The sequence below is a fragment of the Micropterus salmoides genome, unplaced genomic scaffold, assembly GCF_014851395.1.
Source record: "Micropterus salmoides isolate LMB-PRFRI ecotype aquatic unplaced genomic scaffold, ASM1485139v1 Ms_hic_scaffold_4307, whole genome shotgun sequence".
In the NCBI taxonomy this organism is placed as follows: domain Eukaryota; kingdom Metazoa; phylum Chordata; class Actinopteri; order Centrarchiformes; family Centrarchidae; genus Micropterus; species Micropterus salmoides.
Genome location: NW_024043715.1, coordinates 1 through 21,305, shown reverse-complemented (window position 1 = coordinate 21,305; position 21,305 = coordinate 1). Strand labels below are relative to the sequence as shown.

Sequence of the window (21,305 nt, the reverse complement as noted above, 5' to 3'; positions counted from 1 at the left end):
CAATTTCTGGTCCTGCAATAAAATGTTCGCCTCATGCCTGGAAATTTGGGCTGGTGTGTGTCAACAAAGTAGCTAACGTTAGCTTGCTAAAGTAACTAAGCTTTAATTTAGTGGATTAGGATGTTAAGATTAGCATGGCGTCGGTCAGCGTCCAAAAATAGTCGCGTGGATCCTGCACGCCTTTTGACTTCAGCTTTTATAGGAGGTTGTCGTCCAGTGAGTCCACAGCAGAACTCGGGGGGTTACAGCATTGACGCTAGGTGCTACAGACGAATTCCCCACCCACCACCGAGCGATAGGTTAACGTTACCGCTGCTCCATCCCCAGTCGGCCTGCTACATAAGGTAAAGCCGCCACGGCTAATGGGTTGCTAATGCTAGATGTGCAGTACTTTGACAAGTAGCAGCAGACACGCCTAGCATTGATTTAGCAACAATATTAATGGCACGTCAAATTGTTCGTTAAGTGTTTACTTGCTTTGCTGTTACTGTAGCGATTGTGGAGGTAGGACGAATAGAAGAGCCACGCCAAACTCCATTACAATCATACAAATAAAAATAACCCTAACATTAACTGTTGCCATGAGACATACTCTTGTGAGTACAGACATTTAACCAAGGTCCAAATGCCTCGTCTTTTAATTCGGCGTAACTAGTTCCATAATCCAAGCAGCATCTAGCTATAATGTCTAATAATTTGTCAGCATTTCTAACTCGGTTGCCTGGTAACGTTAACACAAGACCACCTTCTGCTAGCGGTAAACTAGCTAACCCCAAGTGCCCTTGGGTAAATAAATCTAATAGATACGTGTCAATTTGTCGTTTCTATTTCGGCCGAATTTCAAGAAATAGTCTAATGTATCCGAAACTATTTTCGGTCATGTCTTCCGGGGCAGGAACCTTTGCCTATAAGCAAAGTCACTTTAAATTTGTAAATATTCAAATGGAAGTCGACATGATTGTCCCATTGGATAACAGTTAAGTTACAGTTCTTGACTACTGCAGCTGGATCTGCTGAACAAGCTTCTTCACGATCAGCTAGTCGGAAGCGTGTGTTATTGCTTTGTTAGTTTAGTTTTAGTGGTATACATTCTGGTTTAAACTAATTATAGCAGACTAATGTAGTAAAGTTAACAGTAGCTTAGCTCTACGCTGTCAAACCCAGGATTTTAAGTGGTGAACATTAACGTTACACTGGCAATAAATGCAGCCCTTTCTACATTTCATAGGCAGATATCGTACTTTTTACTCTGCTTCATTTATTTTGATAACTTTAGTCACTCTTACTTTGCAGATTGTGGTTGATAAAATATAATCAACAAATTAATTATGATGTATTGTTATGGATAAAGACCAGACTTAACTGATCCCTTCGTGAAATTCACAAGCTACCTGGCAGATAAGTGAAAAATAAGCCCCACCTTTACCAGCTGCAACATTAAAATGAACATATAAATCATCAATTATTTAGTTATGTAATGTAATATACATTATTCTGAAATGAGCCATTCTGCAAAATGAGTACTTTTACTTTTTGTACTTTATATATTTGATTCTAATTTTTGAAATTGAGATTTTGAATACAGGAATTGTACTGTCTGCAACAGAGTATTTCTGCACTGTGGTATTGCTACTTTTACTCTTAAGTTAAAGATCTGAGTACTTCTTCCACCACTTCATTTCTGTATTTGTTATTTTTCTGCAGTGTGACAGCACTACTATACACCTGTCTGATAGCAGACAGCTTGACTTGTCATTGCAGGAAAAGCACAGGTGTTATGGATAACATTACATAGTGATGGCTGCAGCTAACTGTCCCAGAATGCAAACCTGCATAATCGCCCTGCAACTGGAACACCAAATTGGAATGCAACCGTTTGTTGCATTAGTAATAATTACAGTGCTTTTATTTCAGTCAATGACAGGTATGTTGAACATCAATGAAGCTTAATAATAGAGCCATCAGGGGGTGCCATATTTCCAAATTAGCTGTTGATGAAAACAAAAAAACAATAATTTTATAGCTGTCAGTGTCATTTGAAAAAAAAGAAGGAAAAAGTCATGCTCTTTGGGATATCTTTTTTAATTCAAGACACACAGAATTAACCTTTTGTAAGATTTCTGGCTTTTGGAGATTTCTCTACATTACCGCCAACAAACAGTGACTTAAATTGTAAATATGTCCATGTGTCCAGTTCATCTGTCTTTCTGAACATGGCGTCAGGGGGTGAAGGGCCGTCATCCACCCCTCACAGACACACCAACAGGCTAGCCAAGGAGAGGTCGCCCTACCTGCTCCAACATGCACACAACCCTGTTGACTGGTGAGTGCCTTAAAGCTAAAGAGAGGTAGACATTTCTGAAAGCTGATGTCGTATAAACTGATGTCATGCTTACTTCAGGTACCCATGGGGACAAGATGCTTTTGACAAAGCAAAGAAGGAAGACAAACCGATATTTTTATCAGGTAAGAAGCGCCTCTTACGCCTGGTTTTCATTTTGTGGACACGTCACTCTGAATTTCATTGTGAGAATTTTTTTTTACTGCATGTAAATTATACCTCTGATATGAGAGACAGTAAATTGGGAAATGGAAACACTCACTTTTCACATGATGTCATACTGTCTTACTGTAGTTGTGCTTGCACTGGACAATGACACGTCTGTTTCCTTTAAATCTCCCTCTCTGACCACTAGTGGGCTACTCAACGTGCCACTGGTGCCATGTTATGGAGAGGGAGTCTTTCGAAGATGAGGAAATTGGCAAAATCCTTAGTGACAACTTTGTCTGCATCAAATTAGACAGAGAAGAGAGACCTGATTGGACAAGGTTTACATGACCTTTGTACAGGTGTGTGTGTGTGTGTGTGTGTGTGTGTGCTCACAAACGGTTTTCTCGCACAAGCCTTTTATTTTTGCTCTACTAATATTCTCTCATTGTTCTTGGTTGTTGCTGATGTCTACAGGCAACAAGTGGAGGGGGTGGTTGGCCCATGATGTGTGGTTGACCCCTGACCTACGTCCTTTCATTGGAGGCACCTACTTCCCTCCTAGAGACCATGGAAGTCGACCTGGGCTCAAAACAGTTCTCACCAGAATCATGGACCAGGTAAAACTTGATTTAGTGTTTGAGTTTTACAAATTCTGATTTATGTATTCTTTATCCCCGTGTTTGACCCATTGAAACAGTTCATTTCATGAGATATAAGTGGTATGTATGCGGAAGACTGGGCTTCACAACAGCATCTAAGTCATCAACAAGTGCGAGTATGTTTACAATGCAAGAATGACAAAATCTTGAGATTTTGAGTTGACACGTTGCATTTTCAGCGTTTTTTTTTTTTTTAAAGTTATGTAGTTAGGTCTCAGCCTTGTGCACTGTCTTTGTCATCCCTACATATTCACAAGTATGACTTGTGATCCTCAGTGGCATAACAACCGTCCTGCTTTGGAGTCCAGTGGGGACAGGATCCTTGAAGCTCTAAAGAAAGGTACTGCCGTCGCTGCAACCCCAGGAGAGAGTCCCCCACCGGCCCCAGATGTTGCTAATCGCTGCTTCCAGCAGCTGGCGCATTCCTACGAGGAGGAGTATGGTGGCTTTAGAGATGCTCCCAAGTTCCCCACACCAGGTAGACAGAACCGCAGTGGACATGTTTGGACTGGGCCTATTGAATGCACTTCATTTGACTCTGTTTCTCTTTCCCTCCATCTCCCTTCCTCCATAGTGAATCTGATGTTCCTCATGTCTTACTGGTCTGTGAATCGCTCCACCTCAGAAGGAGTCGAGGCTCTTCAGATGGCCTTGCACACACTCCGCATGATGGCGCTGGGAGGCATCCATGACCATGTGGCACAGGTTCATACACATTTGAATTGAAAAGCAATTTGAAGACTTCATTTAGGCCTCTGCGAGGTCAGAAGGGCATTTCTCACTGTTTTCTGATATTGTATTGACTAAGTTATGAATTAATTGATAAAGACAATTGTCATCAGATTAAGTGATAAGCAGTGTTTATCTATTACAATTCAGATCAGATATGCAGGTCATTTAAACTGCATATTATTTTCAGACAGTATACAGTATCTCACAAAAGTGGATACACCCTTCACATTTGTGTAAATATTTGATTATATCTTTTCATGTGACAACACTGAAGAAAATACACTTTGTTACAATGTAAAGTAGTGAGTGTACAGCTTGTAGAACAGTGTAAATTTGCTGTCCCCTCAAAATAACACATCACACAGCCATTAATGTCTAAACTGCAGGCAACAAAAGTGAGTCCACCCCTAAGTGAAAATGTCCAATTAGCCATTTTCTCGTCTCATGTGGCTCGTTAGTGACAACATGATAACAACCCCAAACACACCTCCAAGACGACCACTGCCTCGCTAAAGAAGCTGTGGGTAAAGGTGATGGACTGGCCAGGCATCTCTCCAGACCTAAACATCCACCAGCTCCAGGGAATGGAAGAGGAATCCAGTGGCAACCTGTGATACTCTGGTGAACTCCATGCCCAAGAGGGTTAAGGCAGTGCTGGAAAATAATGGTGGCCACACAAATATTGACAATTTGGCGAGGCAATGCAAGTTTATTTGTATAGCACCATTCAACAAGGTAATTCAAAGTGCTTTACATAAAACATAAAAGCAACAGGGAAATAGAAAAAAGTTTAAAAGCAACATAGGGAAATAGAAAAAATACGCATTACAAAAATAAAAGCTAGAGTGCAGTGTATAATTTTGGGCCCAATTTGGACATTTTCACATTTGGACATAGGGGTGTACTCACTTTTAGACATTAATGGCTGTGTGATGTGTTATTTTGAGGGGACAGCAAATTTACACTGTTATACAAGCTGTACACTCACATTGTAGCAAAGTGTCATTTTTTCCACTGTTGTCAAATGAAAATATATAATTAAATATTTAGACAAATGTGAGCGGTGTACTCACTTTTGTGAGATACTGTATATGATGCCTCGTGATGTATCTCTTCCGCAGGGTTTTCATCGATACTCCACAGATTCCTCCTGGCATGTTCCCCACTTTGAAAAGATGTTGTATGACCAGGCTCAGCTGGCTGTAGCCTACATAACTGCCTCCCAGGTGTGTATCTGTGGCTGTGTATGTGTATGATCTTCTTTGTTTATCTGACAGGGTATCCGTCCATCATTCTGTCTCTCTTATCCAAGTAATTAATCCCCATATTACCCATTCAATGAAAATCATTGACGTGAGACTTTGCCTCAGAGTTAATACAAACACTCATAATGATATTGAATGTGCTAATACACACATATCACAATTGGGTAATATTGTAAATTGTATGGCTTGTTGTTTTCAGTTTATGACCAATTTTCACTTAAAACATTATTTAAAAGTTCAAATAGATTTGAAGCAGTTTGCACTGCACTGGACAAGATGTAGCAATAAGAACTGGAATCTGAATACCATAGTTATTTAGTTTTCTCATGAGTGTATGCTGGGGTGGCCTGTGAACAGAGACAGAAACTAATTAGGACGCAAACATGCAGGCAAATGCATACAGACACACATACTGTGCACACATACTGGTTTAATAAGGGTATAGAAACTTCTGCAGTTACTGTACTGGATATAAATCACATGACGGTATCCTTAAGGTTATGTTATGGTGGAATCATGATTGTCAGCAGGTGTGTGCCATGTGTTTCTCCTTTTCCAGGTATCAGGTGAGCAGCTCTTTGCAGATGTGGCTAAGGACATACTGCTCTACGTCTCCAGAGACTTGAGACACAAGGTGAATCATCTATAGCCTGTGTGTGTGTGTGTGTGTGTGTGTGTGGTGTATGTGTGCATGTTTTTTGTTACTGGTTTTACAGGGACCAGATGTCCTCATTGGGGCACCAAGGTGTCGGCAAATATTCTAAAGGTTTTTTTTAGCATTAAGAAGATATAAAAGGGAAGTGAGAGTAAGGTTTAGTTTTGGATTAGGATGTAAGTGAAGGTTACTGTGTTTGGGAATGCATGTTGACATAGTAAATTAATTATACGCAGAGCAATATAAACAGCAGTTTGAAGTTTGTTGTCACAACGTCTGTATCCACTGCTGACAAAGCACCGACATTAACTGTAAATTCAAAAGGAGAAAATAAAAATACACATGATAAGCGTGTGCTTGCCTGTGAGAGTGCGCCTGTGTGTTCGTACATCCTCGAGGGCAAGGGATGGTTTTCCGTTGACAAATAGCCTCTTAAACCCCTTGCTCTCCTGTGAGGGTCAACCCTTTTTTCTTTTTGATTAATGAGTCGACAGCAGTGAACGGAGTACACAATTAAAACCTCACTCGTTGTAATCATTATCATCCCCAAGATTTATTATGTAATTATAAGCTAATGAATTAAAGTTGTAAAGGTAATTTACCATGGACTGTATGTTTCTTTTGTGCTACTATGTCTGGGATTTTCCCTCAGTGAGGTAGACTCCACAAGTTCCCGTCATGACTGTAATAGTACTATGTTTGTACTGTTGGGAGTTGCCCATGCGCAGTACCTAGTTATGGACTACTAGCCAATCAGAAAAAGAGTAGGATGGTATTGTAATCCAAAACAAAACCACTTCAGCCTCAGCCGTACATGTTAGAGCCTGGGTTTGATCCCGAAACACTGGCAGAACAACCGGAACCAGCTTTGCAACCTAGACTTTAGCAAGACATATCAGAGTGGTAAGTTTTTAATTTGTGGTAAATTTAACTTTCTACACCACAGTAACAATTTATTCAACAACATTTATGTCCATTGACTGCCTGGATGGTATCAAACGCTAACGATTTTAATTTCATATTTAGTTTTAGGGCGTGCCACATTAGCCACTAGGCTAACGTTCTGAATACACACCGCTCTCAGCCCCATCGTTTAACACAATACCAAGCAGTCATTCAATCGAGCTAGAGCTGGAGGTTGTATAGTGTGTTTCATAGAAAGTGCTTTTACAGTTTTGAAGGAAAGTTAAATATTTTCTTATGTCCAATGGCTACTCTTCCTCGATCAGTTTCCTGATCGACAGATAGCTTTACTTGTTGATAATGCTGCAGTAACCGCTAGCTACTGCGAACTGTAGCTGCCGTTATCAGCTGACTCTGCAGTAGTTAGCAGCTAAAGTAACTGCTAACGTCAAGTAAAGCTATCTGTCCATCAGGAAACTACGTAAATCACTGAAAGTTGAGGCAGAGTAGCCAGTGGACATAAGAGGGAAAACCAGAAAATATTTTCCCCATAAAATATGATTTAGTTTCACCAAAATCAGTGAATAAAGTTGTTGTTAAAGTTGTGTTTTTGTACTGAGACCTAGCGTTGCATAGCCAGACCTCCACACATGGTGTAAGCGCTGTGCCAGCTAGTTGCTACCCCTTGGGAGGCTTCTGGGAATATGGCCAGTCAGAAGAAAGTAGGGTTTTAGGGAGGTGAGGCCTTACAGAGACCGGAGCTAAAACTGAGTGTTCAGACAGAGGGTGAATAGAGGTGCTGAAGCAATGGACAGCATGAGAAAGATAATGTGTTTTGTGAACATTGAGGCATGTAAACATTTTTAGTAGACACCCAAAATAAAAGGATGAACCTGAAACTGAGCATAACATGGCTACTTTAACTGAAGGTATCTAGTGGTGATAGAGGGGGGTCTTGCCTTGTTTCAAATGTCTCCAGCAAGATTGGAATGGGGTACGTTGCAGTTTATGTGGTGTGTATCAAACACCATAGGCCACTGTGACATCTACTTATGTATTTGAACTGAACTATTGTTTAACATCTTAACTGTGATTCCACCCTCAAATGTTCCCAGTGCTAAAGTGTTTAACTTTATTGCCAACTTGTAGCCAACCTGTATACTGTAAGTGGGTCTGTAGATTGTTTTTACCTCTGTTTCCCAACTTCAGGTACCATTAATTATGAGATTATTGATCAGTGTAGTAATGTTGAAACCTTTTTCAATGATGAAACAAAAATATCCACCCTGCTTGTTCTTTGAAGAAGTGTTTAATTTAGTGGTCTTAGTCAGGCTAGTTTGACTAAAGAAAAGATTGACTAATGACTAGGGCTGGAGGATTAATTGAAAAGTAATCAAAACCGAAATTCAGAGCCTCTAACCGACGGAATTTCACCATGTCGGTTATTTTGGTTATTTAATCCTGTTAATATCGTGTGTGTGTGTTCATGCCATACAGTCTACTTTCCCCTTGAAACATGATACCATGGTATCAGCTCCCTTTCTGCCGCTTGCTCTCTCTCATTCGCTCGTCCATTCACTCGCTATGCCAACACATTGCACTGTAGTTAAAAGACCCAACTCTGCTGCTCTTATAACAGCACCTGTCATGTAGATGTATTTTGATGAAAGAGGAGAGGAAGCTAGCAAAGCGTGATTTACCATACTCACACAGTGTGCGGGTGAAAATCATTTGTTCCGCATTGATATTAAATAATAGAGTGAAACTCTGTAATGTGCACGTCAACATTACCTTATTAACATTTAGATAATGGATTTGTGAAATCTGTGAATCAAAAAAAAATAATAAACTCAGCTTTTCGCATGTTATCAGTAGTTGTTCATCATCGTCTATGCACTATATGACTGCATTGGAGGAGAAATGTGAAGGCGTCTGTATATACCTTACTTACCTCATATGTAAAATATTTATCTCAAATCAGTTTGCCGGTAAAATAGCAGTTCTCTCTCTCCTTCTACCTCCTCCATTCTGGTCTATTGTCCGGAACAGTCAGGGGGTTTCTACAGTGCAGAGGATGCAGACTCTGTCCCAGTATCGGGAGGGCCTGAAAAGCGTGAAGGGGCTTTCTGCGTTTGGACAGCCTCAGAAGTTCGGGAGCTGTTGCCAGATGTAGTGGAGGACGCCACTGGCTCTACCACGCAAGCAGACATCTTCATGCACCACTATGGGGTGAAGCTTCAAGGCAATGTAGCTCCAGAAAAGGTACTTGGGTGGTTGGATAGAGGGAAAGACAAAAGTAGAAAAACTACGATTAATAAAATTCAGAACAACTAGGCACAGATGTAGTGCTTATGTGGACAAATTAATCAGAAAGCCATGAAAATAATCATGTAGATTGAAGAGAAAATGCAGACTGTTTAATCAGTTGTTTTATTTTATTCACTTTGAGGTTTTAAAGCTGGTCCATTAAGGCATTAACATGACATCTGTTGCAGTCGGTATGAATTCATTTCTGTGAACGCCCTATTATCCCCTGTTCTGTATGTTGCCAGGACCCCCACGGGGAGCTGCAGGGCCAGAATGTGCTGATCGTGCGTTATTCCGTGGAGTTAACGGCTGCTCACTTTGGCATCAGTGTTGAGAAAGCCAATGAGCTCCTGGCCTCCGCCAGAGCCAAAATGGCAGAAGTGAGGAGGAGGCGGCCACGCCCACATCTGGACACCAAGATGTTGGCCTCCTGGAATGGTAAAGTAGACATGTTTACACATGTGTACAAAAATAGAACTAGTGTCATCATCATCTCATGCAAGTGAAAGTGAGAGTACTGCATCTTAATGTTCCAGTTGACTTAGTGGTAGACAAAATTGACAAATGATTGCTGATTGCTGAATGATTGATTTTAATGAGGCAGTTGAATTATGTTATTAATCACCATGTCACTATAATGAAAGGGAAAGTGCAGACTGGTTTACTGCACTCATTCTTAAGCGCAGTGTCCATTGCAGCGTGAACCTACAGCGCTCTCGCTCTCAGATTTAAAAAAAAATCCCCTTTCTTGTTAGTCCAAACGTCAAGTCATTTTTATTTATATAGCCCAAAATCACACATTTACTATTTATTCACAACACGCTTCATGCGGAGTGACAACAACACTTCCTGTTTGTTTTGTTTTTCCTCAACAAACTACCTCCCAATACACAATACCTTTAAAACTCAGCAGTTATTTGGCCAACGATGTGTATATATCCGCTGTCATTCATTTGGTGCCTTTTGCTGTTTGACAGGCGACCCAGAAAGCCTCTAACTATTTTACACTTCCATCTCATGCTCCATGACGAAAAAAATGCAGCTACGTCGTAGGTCCTTCCATCAACGTACATTGAGTTGAAAAGCCTTCCTCTGATGTGTAATTCAAGGTTCAGTGTGTAAGATTTAGTGGCATCTAGCGGTGAGGTTGCGAATTGCAACCAACTTTCCAGTCTACCACTGCGCCCTACCCTTTCAAAGAGCGTAGGACAGCTACGGTGACTGACACAGCACAAAATGTGTCTCTTCTGAGACAACAGAGAGTGGCCAGTCAAGAAATGAGGTTTCTTTAGGTATGTTTATTAAGAAATTACATTTACTTAATTATAACAGTAAATTCACAGGTTATTGTGACTTGGCCACTGACAGATAACATGGAAAATCCAAGCAAAGAGTCTGAACCACTGTCACTGTTTCAGCACCACAGTCCATTATAAAACACTTAATAGATGAAGTTTAGATGAACATTGACAAGGGAAACGAATTCATTCTCTCTGTGATTATGTGTCCTCGCCAGAACTGTCCGCCAGCAATAATATCTGGCCCGCTGCCAGATTGCGGTGCTTTTGATAGCAGTAAAAATTATAAATAAATAATACTTTGATAGTGGTGCTGAAATAGATCTGTCACATCAGCAACAGTTACTCACATAATCACTTCCTCTTTAGTGGTTTTGCCTACAAAAAAACAGTCGCCGCAGAATCCATTTGTTGAAGAGAGAAAAAAAAATGTCTTGAGGTGGGATTGAACAAGCAACCTTTGAGGTAACAGAACACTATAACAATTGTTTCTAATATTTTGCCTTATAATTTCACCCACCATTTAATGGTTAAAAAAAGTGTTCCAATGCAAAACTTATTTGCCGACCCCTGCTCTATATTATTACTACTTCTTCTTCGAACGTACGTATTCAACATAGTGATGAGTGTCTACACTACCTGAATTCTACCAGAAGTAGAACAAGAAGAACATACACTCTGTAGGCTGTTTGTCCATTTTCAGCTACTGTAGAAACATGACATGGAAGGGGGGACCCGCAGTTATGTAGGTAGAAATGGCTCATTCTAAGGTAATAAAAATATTACGGTTCACAATGAAAACATAGTTATGGATCTTATATTGCATTTCGTCAATAGATCCTCTGAAATATAACACACTGGACATTTAAATAACACATTAAAAGTTTCTGCTTTTATTTTGGTTGAAGTACCATGAGCCAGTCATGTTCTGTGCATTGGACAGATAATTGTATATTTTTTTTATTCCAGACCCAAAAACACCATACCACATTAAGTTGGTTAACTTATAAATGCATTGATACATGGAACTGGCCTGGTCCATGAAGACTGACTGAGTTCCACCACAGGGTCGCCTGAGGCAGTTTTTCTCCCTGTCTTGACCCACACAGACTCAAGATGCTGTCGTTGAATGGCAAAGAAAGGCTTGTGTTTTGTTGTAGCAGAGACAAAAGAGATGTGTTCATTTATCAAAGTCATGAAAATGGTTTAACATTACGTGTGTGTGCAAAGCTAATAAGCTTATAAAAGCTATAACAGTAAATATGTGTAGTGTTCTGGTTGTGTAGTGAATTAGGTAGATCAGGCTGTTAAACTTGCCTGTGTGCTAAAACAAAAGGCGAAGCAAGGTACATTTATTTCTATAAGCATTTTATAAACAAAAGGTTTTGGCAAAAGTGTGAAATTTCTTAGGGTGTTAATACAGAAACTTTACATAAAAATTCTCATGAAACAGAAACAATGAGTGATCAGATTTTATTGACATGAAATCAAAAATTTGTATTATCCCTAAAAAGCCCAATGAGAGCATTCCTAATGTGAATGTGTTAGAGTCTCATTGGTAATCCTACAAGAGTTAAATTATCTTGTTGATTATATACCATCAAAGAATAAAACAACTAAAGAAAAACCCAACACATTGATAGTGGTCACTTCAGATGTTGGTGTCGCTACCTGCTGAAGTGCTTTACATGTGCTTCTTCTTCTCTAAATCAGAACAAACTACTGCTGACTGCCAAGCAGGGGCATTAGAAGAATTAAAGAAAGGAGGAACTGTTATAGCCCACACAATTTACACACATACACACACAAATATTCATACAGACATTTATCATTAGCTGTATGAAAATGTGTGTAGATTATTATAGAGGCGCTAGTTGTCCCTTTCTATTAGTGTGATGCCAATTTGGACACCCCTCAACATTGTTTATCCACTCTCAGATGTGATTAATTACAAGAACAAAAAGCACACCACACAAACACACTCTATACAATGACAAAGTTTGCTCCTAGGGCTGGTGTCTCAAGACAGATTGTGTTAGTCAGGTAATGAGGCTCTGCGATCCCGAGAACTTTCCAATTAGACGCAAGACTTCCCTTCTCCTCTCTAATGAAGGAAGCCTTCCATTAATCACCTGTCCTCCGCTGCAGCACTTTGAAGACCGGGCTGTGCACTCGCCAGGCTTTGATACACTACATGAAAGAGGAGTGGAGGGAAAAAGGGGAGGAAGGAATGGATACAGTGAGGGAAGAGAGAAGGAATGAGGGAGAACAAGGAAACTTCAAAAAGCGTGGGAAATAACTAAGCTGGGACTGTGGTGTGGCTAAACATTGGTACCTCCACGAAGGGAGGACATTTTATACCTAATCATCCCACCACTATCACTTGTTCTTTGGTCCCCTCAGGTCTCATGCTCTCGGCCTACGCTCGTGTTGGAGCAGTTCTGGGGGACAGGGCCTTGCTGGAGATGGCGGTGCAGGCTGGCACCTTCCTAAAGGAGCACCTGTGGGATGCTGAGCGGCAGACAATCCTCCGATCCTGTTACAGCGAAGACCAGATGGAGGTGCAACAGATGTAAGAAGAGAGTTTTGATAATGTGGCAGTTGAGATTTAAAGGCCCCAAACCCCTTTTTTCTCAATCATCTTGTCATCATATAAACGATTGGATCGAATACGAAAGCACTGCTTTCTGCTAAAGTTAGAACAGTTTTGGGTATTGCACTGTTAGATTTGAGTGTGTGTGTGTGTGTGTGAGAGAGAGACCAAAGAGGTGGTCCCATAGTGGCTGTATGTTTCAAAAGATGATCTGTCACGGGTCAATTGTGTCCTTAATTCAGTGCATTTCTCCATGCATTTGTTTGTTTCCAGTTTACACGGGAATCGCTGAACTTCCTGTAAATAGTCCGGACCATCCAAAATATGCTTTCATACTAGAAAAGAACCGAACCATGGTTCAGATTGATCCAGACCGAGACTACTCTTTTCGTTGGACCAAATTTTGTCTGTTTAGTCCGGACTGCGGTCCGGCGGATGTTTAACACCTGTAACATACAGGAGTTTCCCAGGAGAAACAACAAAACAGGAGGGAGATGGCCTTGAAAGAGTGGAGAAAGCTGGGAAAAACAGTGTTGGCAGCAGGGTCTGAAATTTTCACTGCCTGCCATTGTGGTAGGTAAATCATTTTTTTGTCTGCTGCTCAGAAATGATATCTGCCACTTTTTAAAACGGATGCACTAAATGAATGAATGAGTTACATTTAGGCATAATTTAATGTAATTTTGTCATTCAGTGTCCAATAAACTGTAGTTATACAAAAACATTACATGCATGTTTGCATGCACAAAGGACCTGTGTCTTTTGGTACAAAACAATCACTCCACCTTACTTAACAAGGTGTGTGGGTTGCATGTGATGCAGGCAAGTAGGCAGATTGCCACAATACGATAACCTTACTACACGTGGCTTTCTGCTCATTTTCTCTCGTCTGCCAAAGTGGCGGATGGCCTGACAATTTTACCTGCCATTACCAACAATTTACCGGTACCAGGTGCTACTTTCAGACCTTATTTGGCAGGTATGCAAGCGGGTATGGCACTGTTATGTTACACCTACCTGTTAAGCTCTAACAAGTCAGTCACTTGTCTCTTTTTCCTTGATGCCTGAAATAACAATTTAACCCTTTTCTAGCACCGGGACAGTAATGCATTAATATGTACTTAAAGGGACAGTAAGGGATTGTAATCCGATATGCTCTTTGTTAAATTTGTTGAATATTTCCCCACGGTTTGCTAGCTCTCCATTTTGTGTGGGCTCTGACATTGATAGCCGAGAAACAGCCAAAGAGGAAAAGGTCTGGAGAGTAAAATCAGAGAAGAAAGTTGTATGACCAGGGAAGGGCGAAGGCGTATCAAGGTTTATGGGAACAACACACTTAACCCCTAGTTGCTCTGACATATACAGCAATTGTAAACTTTAGATAAAAGAGTAAATGTATAGGCACCGGTGAAACCTCGGCAATTTGAAATTTGGGGGGGCGGAGGTTCTGAGGGAGCACTGAAGGGATGGGTGTATTTTTTGGGGAGTTATATATAATTAATTAAGATTAAAGAAACAAAGTAGCACATTTATGTAAGAGAGAGTTTCAATTTGTACAGGAGCAATAAGCAGTTGTTGTGCTGGACGAGGATGACTAACTGTTTAAACAGGAAACGAGGCTCTTGGGATAAAACTGGTTAGGGCAGGAAACATGTTCACATGTACTGCAGTAACCTGGTTACTGTAAAACTGCATTTACATGCACAGGTCAGTAATGAGATTTCTCTTCTAGCCTCGATCATACTGTATATTTGAAACAAGATTGGCCATATTTTAAGTGGATTATAGATGCCTGTTGAATGATATATGATGTCAGAGCTTTTGAACTGACAGCACATTGAGAGGAGAGGCTCTGTAGCAGGAGAATATGCACTTTATCTTGCTGATTGTATGTGTATGAATTTAGCATAGTACATGCGTACTGATCGACTATGGTGAATTATTTAGAATTACTTATCCTAGTTTTGGTAAAACTAAACACTGCCAAGTAATAAGGCTCCTCCAGCAGAAATGTAGCTGTGTTTAAAAAAAAACAAACAAGATATCTTGTATCCTTTAACCGCATGACAAAAAGGAATCTGAATTTCTCATTTACATGACATTTAAGAAGTCAGGTTACTCCACACAGCCAGCAATTACGTATACTTACAGATCGGCTGGTGGCGGCATTCAATCCGGTAATTAGACTGAGAGTGTTCTTGAAGCCTCAGAACATAAACACACATTCTCACACAAACAAACACACAGTGCCTTGTTGATTGTACACCTCCACTCCAGGTGTCCTCGTTCCTTTGGCCGGCCCTGTGCCCTAGTTACTGTGAATGAGTGAGTGTGAAATACCACCGAATCAGCAGAAAAATGCAGGAGACCCGCAACACGCATGGACAGACACACATGTGCCTATACACTGTGGCCTTGTTCTACGCCCCCATCTCATTTATAATTGTCCAGTTCAGCATTTATGTCAGCAATGAAAAGGCTTACTTAGGCCCTTTTCTTAAGCCTGGTTTAGTTTTAATATGTGGGTAAATCACATATGGGCCGGGCAGTCATTTGCCAGGAGGAATGGTAGGTGCTGAGACTAACTGGGTTAATAGGCTGTGGAGGTATTGAGGAGCTGATGCCTTAGATTTTCTGTGGCCTGGCCTGGATGATTGAGAGTCTTACTACTTTCTTCAGGGACCAGAGGGAGGCCTGAGAATGGGAATGCTGAGACCAAGATGGTGCTGCAGACGGCTACCTCTGGATTACACTCTTGTAGTGCTTTTTGTGTTTTTGTTTATATACCGGTATTCTGTTTTCTGCCGTCCCTCTCTGGTAACATTTACCAGAGAAAGAGCTCTTAAATATTGGACTTTCAACTTCTCACACTATTCCACCGCTCTTTATTGAATCTGGAACTTTCTCAGAGTTATTAGTTTGAGGAGCAGCAGCTCTGGATTGGTATCTACCGAAGATAAGGCGCACTGGTTGATCCAAGACAGGGTTTTCGCACTGCTCTCACTTCTATCCACCTGGCGAATGTCCACTCTCAGACCAACAAAATTGACCAACTGCTGCTCCTAAACAATCTAACTTGGACTTTGGCAGATCTGCCACCCTCAGTTTTACCGAATCCTGGTTCATCCAGCACATCCCAGACAGCGCACTGTACCTGCCGGGATTTAATCCTTCTCCTTATGTTCAACTATGGTATGAAACTATTGGAGGACTATGGAAGTGAAGACCCTGGTATTATACACTCGGCATCGGCCTTAATATTTTGTTAAAGCTTTTTAAAATATTGAAAAAGATGTTTTAAAAATTTAAGACATTGAATACAGCTTTTAAAACACTGATCAGTCATCAAGAAAATCTTTTACTGTGATTTGTGCTTGTGTAGTTTTTGAACCAGGGACCGATTCACGATACACCAGCAGCACCCACACAACCCACACCTAATGTAAACAAGACTACTGAACAGTATTACAATAACTTTAGTAAAACAGAGCAAGAGGAAGGTGTTGCTCTCAGGAGGCTAGAAAGAGCACATACTGGCACAGTGGTATACCTGTGCAGTGGAAATCTTTTTATACTGTTAGTATGTTAATATAATAATTATTTGATTTACTATATGCATTATTATGTTATTTTATACTGTTAGTATGTTAATATAATAATTATTTGATTTACTAGATGCATTATTATGTTATTTTATGTAATAGTACACTATAGCTCACCACTAGTTTCAGAAACAGCAGTTTCATGTTTGTGAGTTGTTTTCATGAATTAAATCCTTGTGCAAGGAAAATGGCCTATATTGGTCACTCAATTTGTTAATGCTACTATCTCATCAATAATCAGAACCATGCAGAAGTTCAACATTTGAAACTTTACAGTAGCACGTCAAACTATTTTTATGTCCCGCCCCATCCAGGCTGTGATTGGTCAGTTGATGAAAAGTGAAATTCATCAATTCTATGAAAGGTTGAACATTTTTCAACAAAAGGCCACACCTGATATAACTGAATATCCAGCTAGCAAAACCCACAACCTCCTTATTTTCTCCCTACTTTCTTCTGTCTCACCGCTCCAGCTGCTGACTTCGCATCTCTGTCTTTGTTTATGTAACAAGCTGCCCAAGCCAGCGTTGCGTTGGTTGTAGTTTCGGTAGTTACTCGCACATTGTGCTCGTAGATCATTTCTCCGGTTCGCACTTATCCATTTTTAGGGGCATATGCGAGCAAAATGGTCACACTGTAGAGCCCTGATAAACAAAGGTTGGTGCATAGATGTCACAGTATTGAAGAAATCATGCAGCCCTCACTTAGAGACCTTATTCTTGAACAGTAAACCTTTTTATTCACCGCAGGAGTTTTCCTCGTTTGCTCTGGTCTACATTCCACCTCAGGCCTGTGTTAGTGAGGCGTTACTACATCTGGCCGCCCAGATAACTATCGTGGAGAAAAGACATCCAGACTCCCTGCTCATTGTTCTCGGGGACTTACAGAGCAAACCTGAGCCATGAACTTCCAAAGTACAGACAGCATATGAAGTGTCCCACCAAGGACACTAACACACTGGACCACTGCTACACTACATTAAAGGACGCCTATCTCTTTGTTCCCCGTGCAGCCTTAGGACTCTCTGATCACTGTCTGGTTCATCTTATCCCAACATACAGGCAGAAATTTAAATCTGATAAACCTGTTGTAAAGAGTGTGAAAAGATGGACCAATGAGTCAAAGCTGGAGTTACAGGCCTGCTTTGACTGCACTGACTGGAGTGTTTTTGAGGCTGCAGCCACTGACCTGGACGAACTAATTGACAGTGACATCCTACATCAGCTTTTGTGAGGACATGTGTGTGTGCCGACTAAAACCTTCCGCACATACAACAACCAAACACCCTGGTTCACAGCGAAACTCAGGCAGCTTCGTCAGACCGAAGAGGAGGTCTTCAGATGTGGGGACAGAGACCTGTATGACCAGGCCAGGAACACGCTGACTAAAGAGATCAAAGCAGCTAAGAGGAGCTACGCTGAAAAGCTAGAAAACAGCTTCACAGCCAGCGACCCTGCGTCAGTGTGGAAAGGCCTGCGGATACTCACTAACAACAGGAGACCATCCCCCAACACTGCTGGTACTCAACAACTGGCTGACAAGCTGAATGGTTTCTGCTGTTGGTTTGAGAAGCCCACAGTCATACCTCTCCCCCATTCCAACTCCAACTTCAAACATTCACCTTCCCCCACTGCCACGCTCTCACCCCCCCTCTCCGACCCCTCACCTGCACTCATGATCCTGTGAAGAGGATATGTGCCAGCTCTTCTAGAGGCACAAGATCAGGAAGGCTCCTGGCCCAGACAGTGTGTCTCCATCCTGCCTGAAAATCTGTGCAGACCAGCTGGCCCCCATCTTCACACAGATCTTCAACAGATCGCTGGAGCTGTGTTAAGTTCCCTCATGCATCAAACGCATTAAATGCCTGTCGCCCTGACATCTGTTGTCATGAAGTCCTTTGAAAGACTGATGTTGGCCCACCTGAAGGACATTACAGGCGCCTTGCTAGACCCCCCTTAAGTTTGCCTACAGGGCTAACAGGTCAGTGGATGATGCAGTGAACTTGGGACTACATTACATCCTGCAACACCTCGACTCTCTAGGGACATATGCTCTCCCCCTTGCTCTTCTCCCTCTACACCAACGACTGCACCTCAGAAGACCCATCTGTCAAACTCCAAACAAAAACAGTCAAACAAAAAATCTTCGCTGACAACACAACGGTCATCGTCCCTGATCCGGGATGATGATGAGTCTGCCTACAGATGGGGAGGTCAGCTGGCTCTCTGGTGCAGTCAGAACAACCTGAAGCTTATCATGCTCAAAAGTATGGAGATGATCGTGGACTTCAGGAGGAGCGCCCCCTTGCTCTACATGAAGAGAAGGCTGAAACATGAGAGCACAGACTGTCCGTAGGAGGGTTCATGAGATTTTGTTGGCGAGGAAACACCTCGGTGAGGACATTGCCATGTTACAGGAAAGGCATTTCCCTCAATTAGAACTAAGGGATCTCGCCCAAATCATGATGAGGTGCTCCAGACCAAAAATACATCAAACACGTGTTCTAGTGCTCGGCGAATGATACTCAAGGAAGACTAAAAGTGCATTTGTTAGGCAACTTTTTTATCCACGGATTAATACAGACCTGGTGCACTATTTAATATTCACAGCACCACGAGGTTGCATGTTGGACTGAGTCATAAGAAACTACAGTTTGTGTGTTATTTTATATATAATGGCACAGCATAATAGTTTACCAGTTCATTCTGTAGCACGAGCAACCATATTCTCTAACATAAAGGTCGCTGCTGTTGTAAAAATGATGGGAGTCATGTGTTTACGTGACCCATATCGCCCCAGAGGTTTTTCCCTCTACGGCTTATTCAGGGGGAATTGAAGTAACTAGTGTGTGAGTGATGAGAATCATTATGAAGCTATTATTATAAAACTGTCTCTGAGTGCTATGATACGGGAGAATGACAAGGTGTTTTATCTTTGCTCTCAGGGAAATGACTCATTTAACACACACTGTTGAAGGTGTGAGTGAACAGGCTGTTGAGTATTACTGAAAGGCTTTTACATTTTTGTGTTTATGTGTCAGCGAGGCCCTCTTGAGGATTTGTCTTAAATTGGCATCCCTGTGGATGGAGTCACATCAGCCAGGTGACGCTGTGTGAGATGAAGGGAAGTACAGGTACAAATTACCAAAGTTGTTTTACAATAAGTAGAGTACCAAGAGTAGCAACGTTTCGATCTTGTAAAAAAAAAAGCTCACAACCTCTGAAACTGACCTTAATAAAGTTTACAGCTTATTTGTAACCTGTTCCTTGCCCCATCTGATAGACTGACTGTAGCGATGTGTTGTAATGTCAGATCAGCAGTTACTTTGGTAACAATTAGAATTTAGTTATTGTACAAATTGTATAATGAAAATAAGAGCCATGTTGTAATAAATCCAATTTTTTTCTTTAAGATGACATCTTTTGTCACCATAAATAACAATCATCTTAAACATTGTTACTGGAACCATCTGACATTTCCTCTGCTACCACCACCAGGTTGACATTTATAGTTTTGAGTGAACAGTTTCAACAACTATGGGATGGATTGCAATTAAATGTTGGTGCATGCATTAACGTTCCCCACAGGTGATCCCTTAGCTCAGTTTTGGACCGTCTCATTTACTGCTTGGGAGACTGATACCTCCCATAGAGAAGCTTAGAGAAACAGCTGCTCTTTATCAGAAGTGGAGAAGTTAACCAGTCTTGCATTTGCCAAACCAACCAGTAAGTCCCCATCCTTTTTAGTTGTTCCCTTTTATTAACACTTCTAAAAATGTATAAGTCGCACCTTGGCTAGTCGTGGTTTGTTTTTGAGTGTGAAACAGGCTGATTGTTGCACATTGTGGCAACCACTTGGGGCCACAAGGTATTTTCTGCTTTCCAACCAGAAGATGGACAGTAAGGAGCCCCTTAAGGCCAATTTACACTTCTGTGTCGAGTCTACGCCGTAGTCGACGGTATGGGCTATGGCCATTGTATGCATTTATACTTGTTCTTTGGTGTCAGCATTGCTCTGCAATTACACCGCCAAAACACTAGTTGTCGGTCGGGTTTCTATGTTCCACTGAGTTGACTTTCTCCTCCTTTTTGGTGAAGTTGAACAGCAGAGAGAAGGCATTGGATGTATGTATGCTGGATGGTAACCCTTGAACCGGTTGAGGCAGAAGGAGGACAAGCCTTAAATGCGATGCTACCATTTATGTTTATGTGACGTTATTTCAAGCAGGTTGTTTCAGTTTTACAAATGAAAAGACTTTGAGGATGAAGTCTAACTTGATTGGTTTGTCAAATGCAGTTCTGGTTCACTTTCCACCTCTGGTAAAGAGTTCCTCACAGTTGCAACCTTCCTTCTCTATTGATCTATCAGTGGAGCTTATGATCCCCTGTCTGTTTATCCTGCGCTATGGTCAGGTCAAAATAGCTACAGACACTTTCTCTTTTCCTAAGTCTTAGCTTGTTTAAAACGTGTCATATTTTCAAATACAAAAGACATTCCCCCACTTTGGATTGCCATTAAATTAACCTTGTCCTGTCCACTGCAAGAGTCCCCTTTCACTTTATGAGTCAACCCTTGTCTGTTTGTCTGGGAAGGCCCAGATATGGCTCCTTACCTCCCCATGACCTCTCAAAGTCCTCGTGCACTTCATCTTCTCCAAACTCGCCGCCTCCTGTTTTCAGCCTCTTGACCTCACCAGCCACCCGCCACCAGCCTTGTCTGACGCAGCACTATCTGGCTTCGTGTCATCGTCCGTCCCCCTGCACTCACCCAGATGGGGTGCCATTGTGGGAATTAGGAGAA

At 41.4% G+C, this 21,305-nt stretch overlaps 1 pseudogene; it reads left to right on the top strand.

The window, feature by feature from the left end:
- The first annotated feature begins 18 nt into the window (after positions 1–18).
- On the top strand, positions 19–12,901 carry LOC119887753 (annotated as a pseudogene).
- The last annotated feature ends 8,404 nt before the right edge of the window (positions 12,902–21,305 follow it).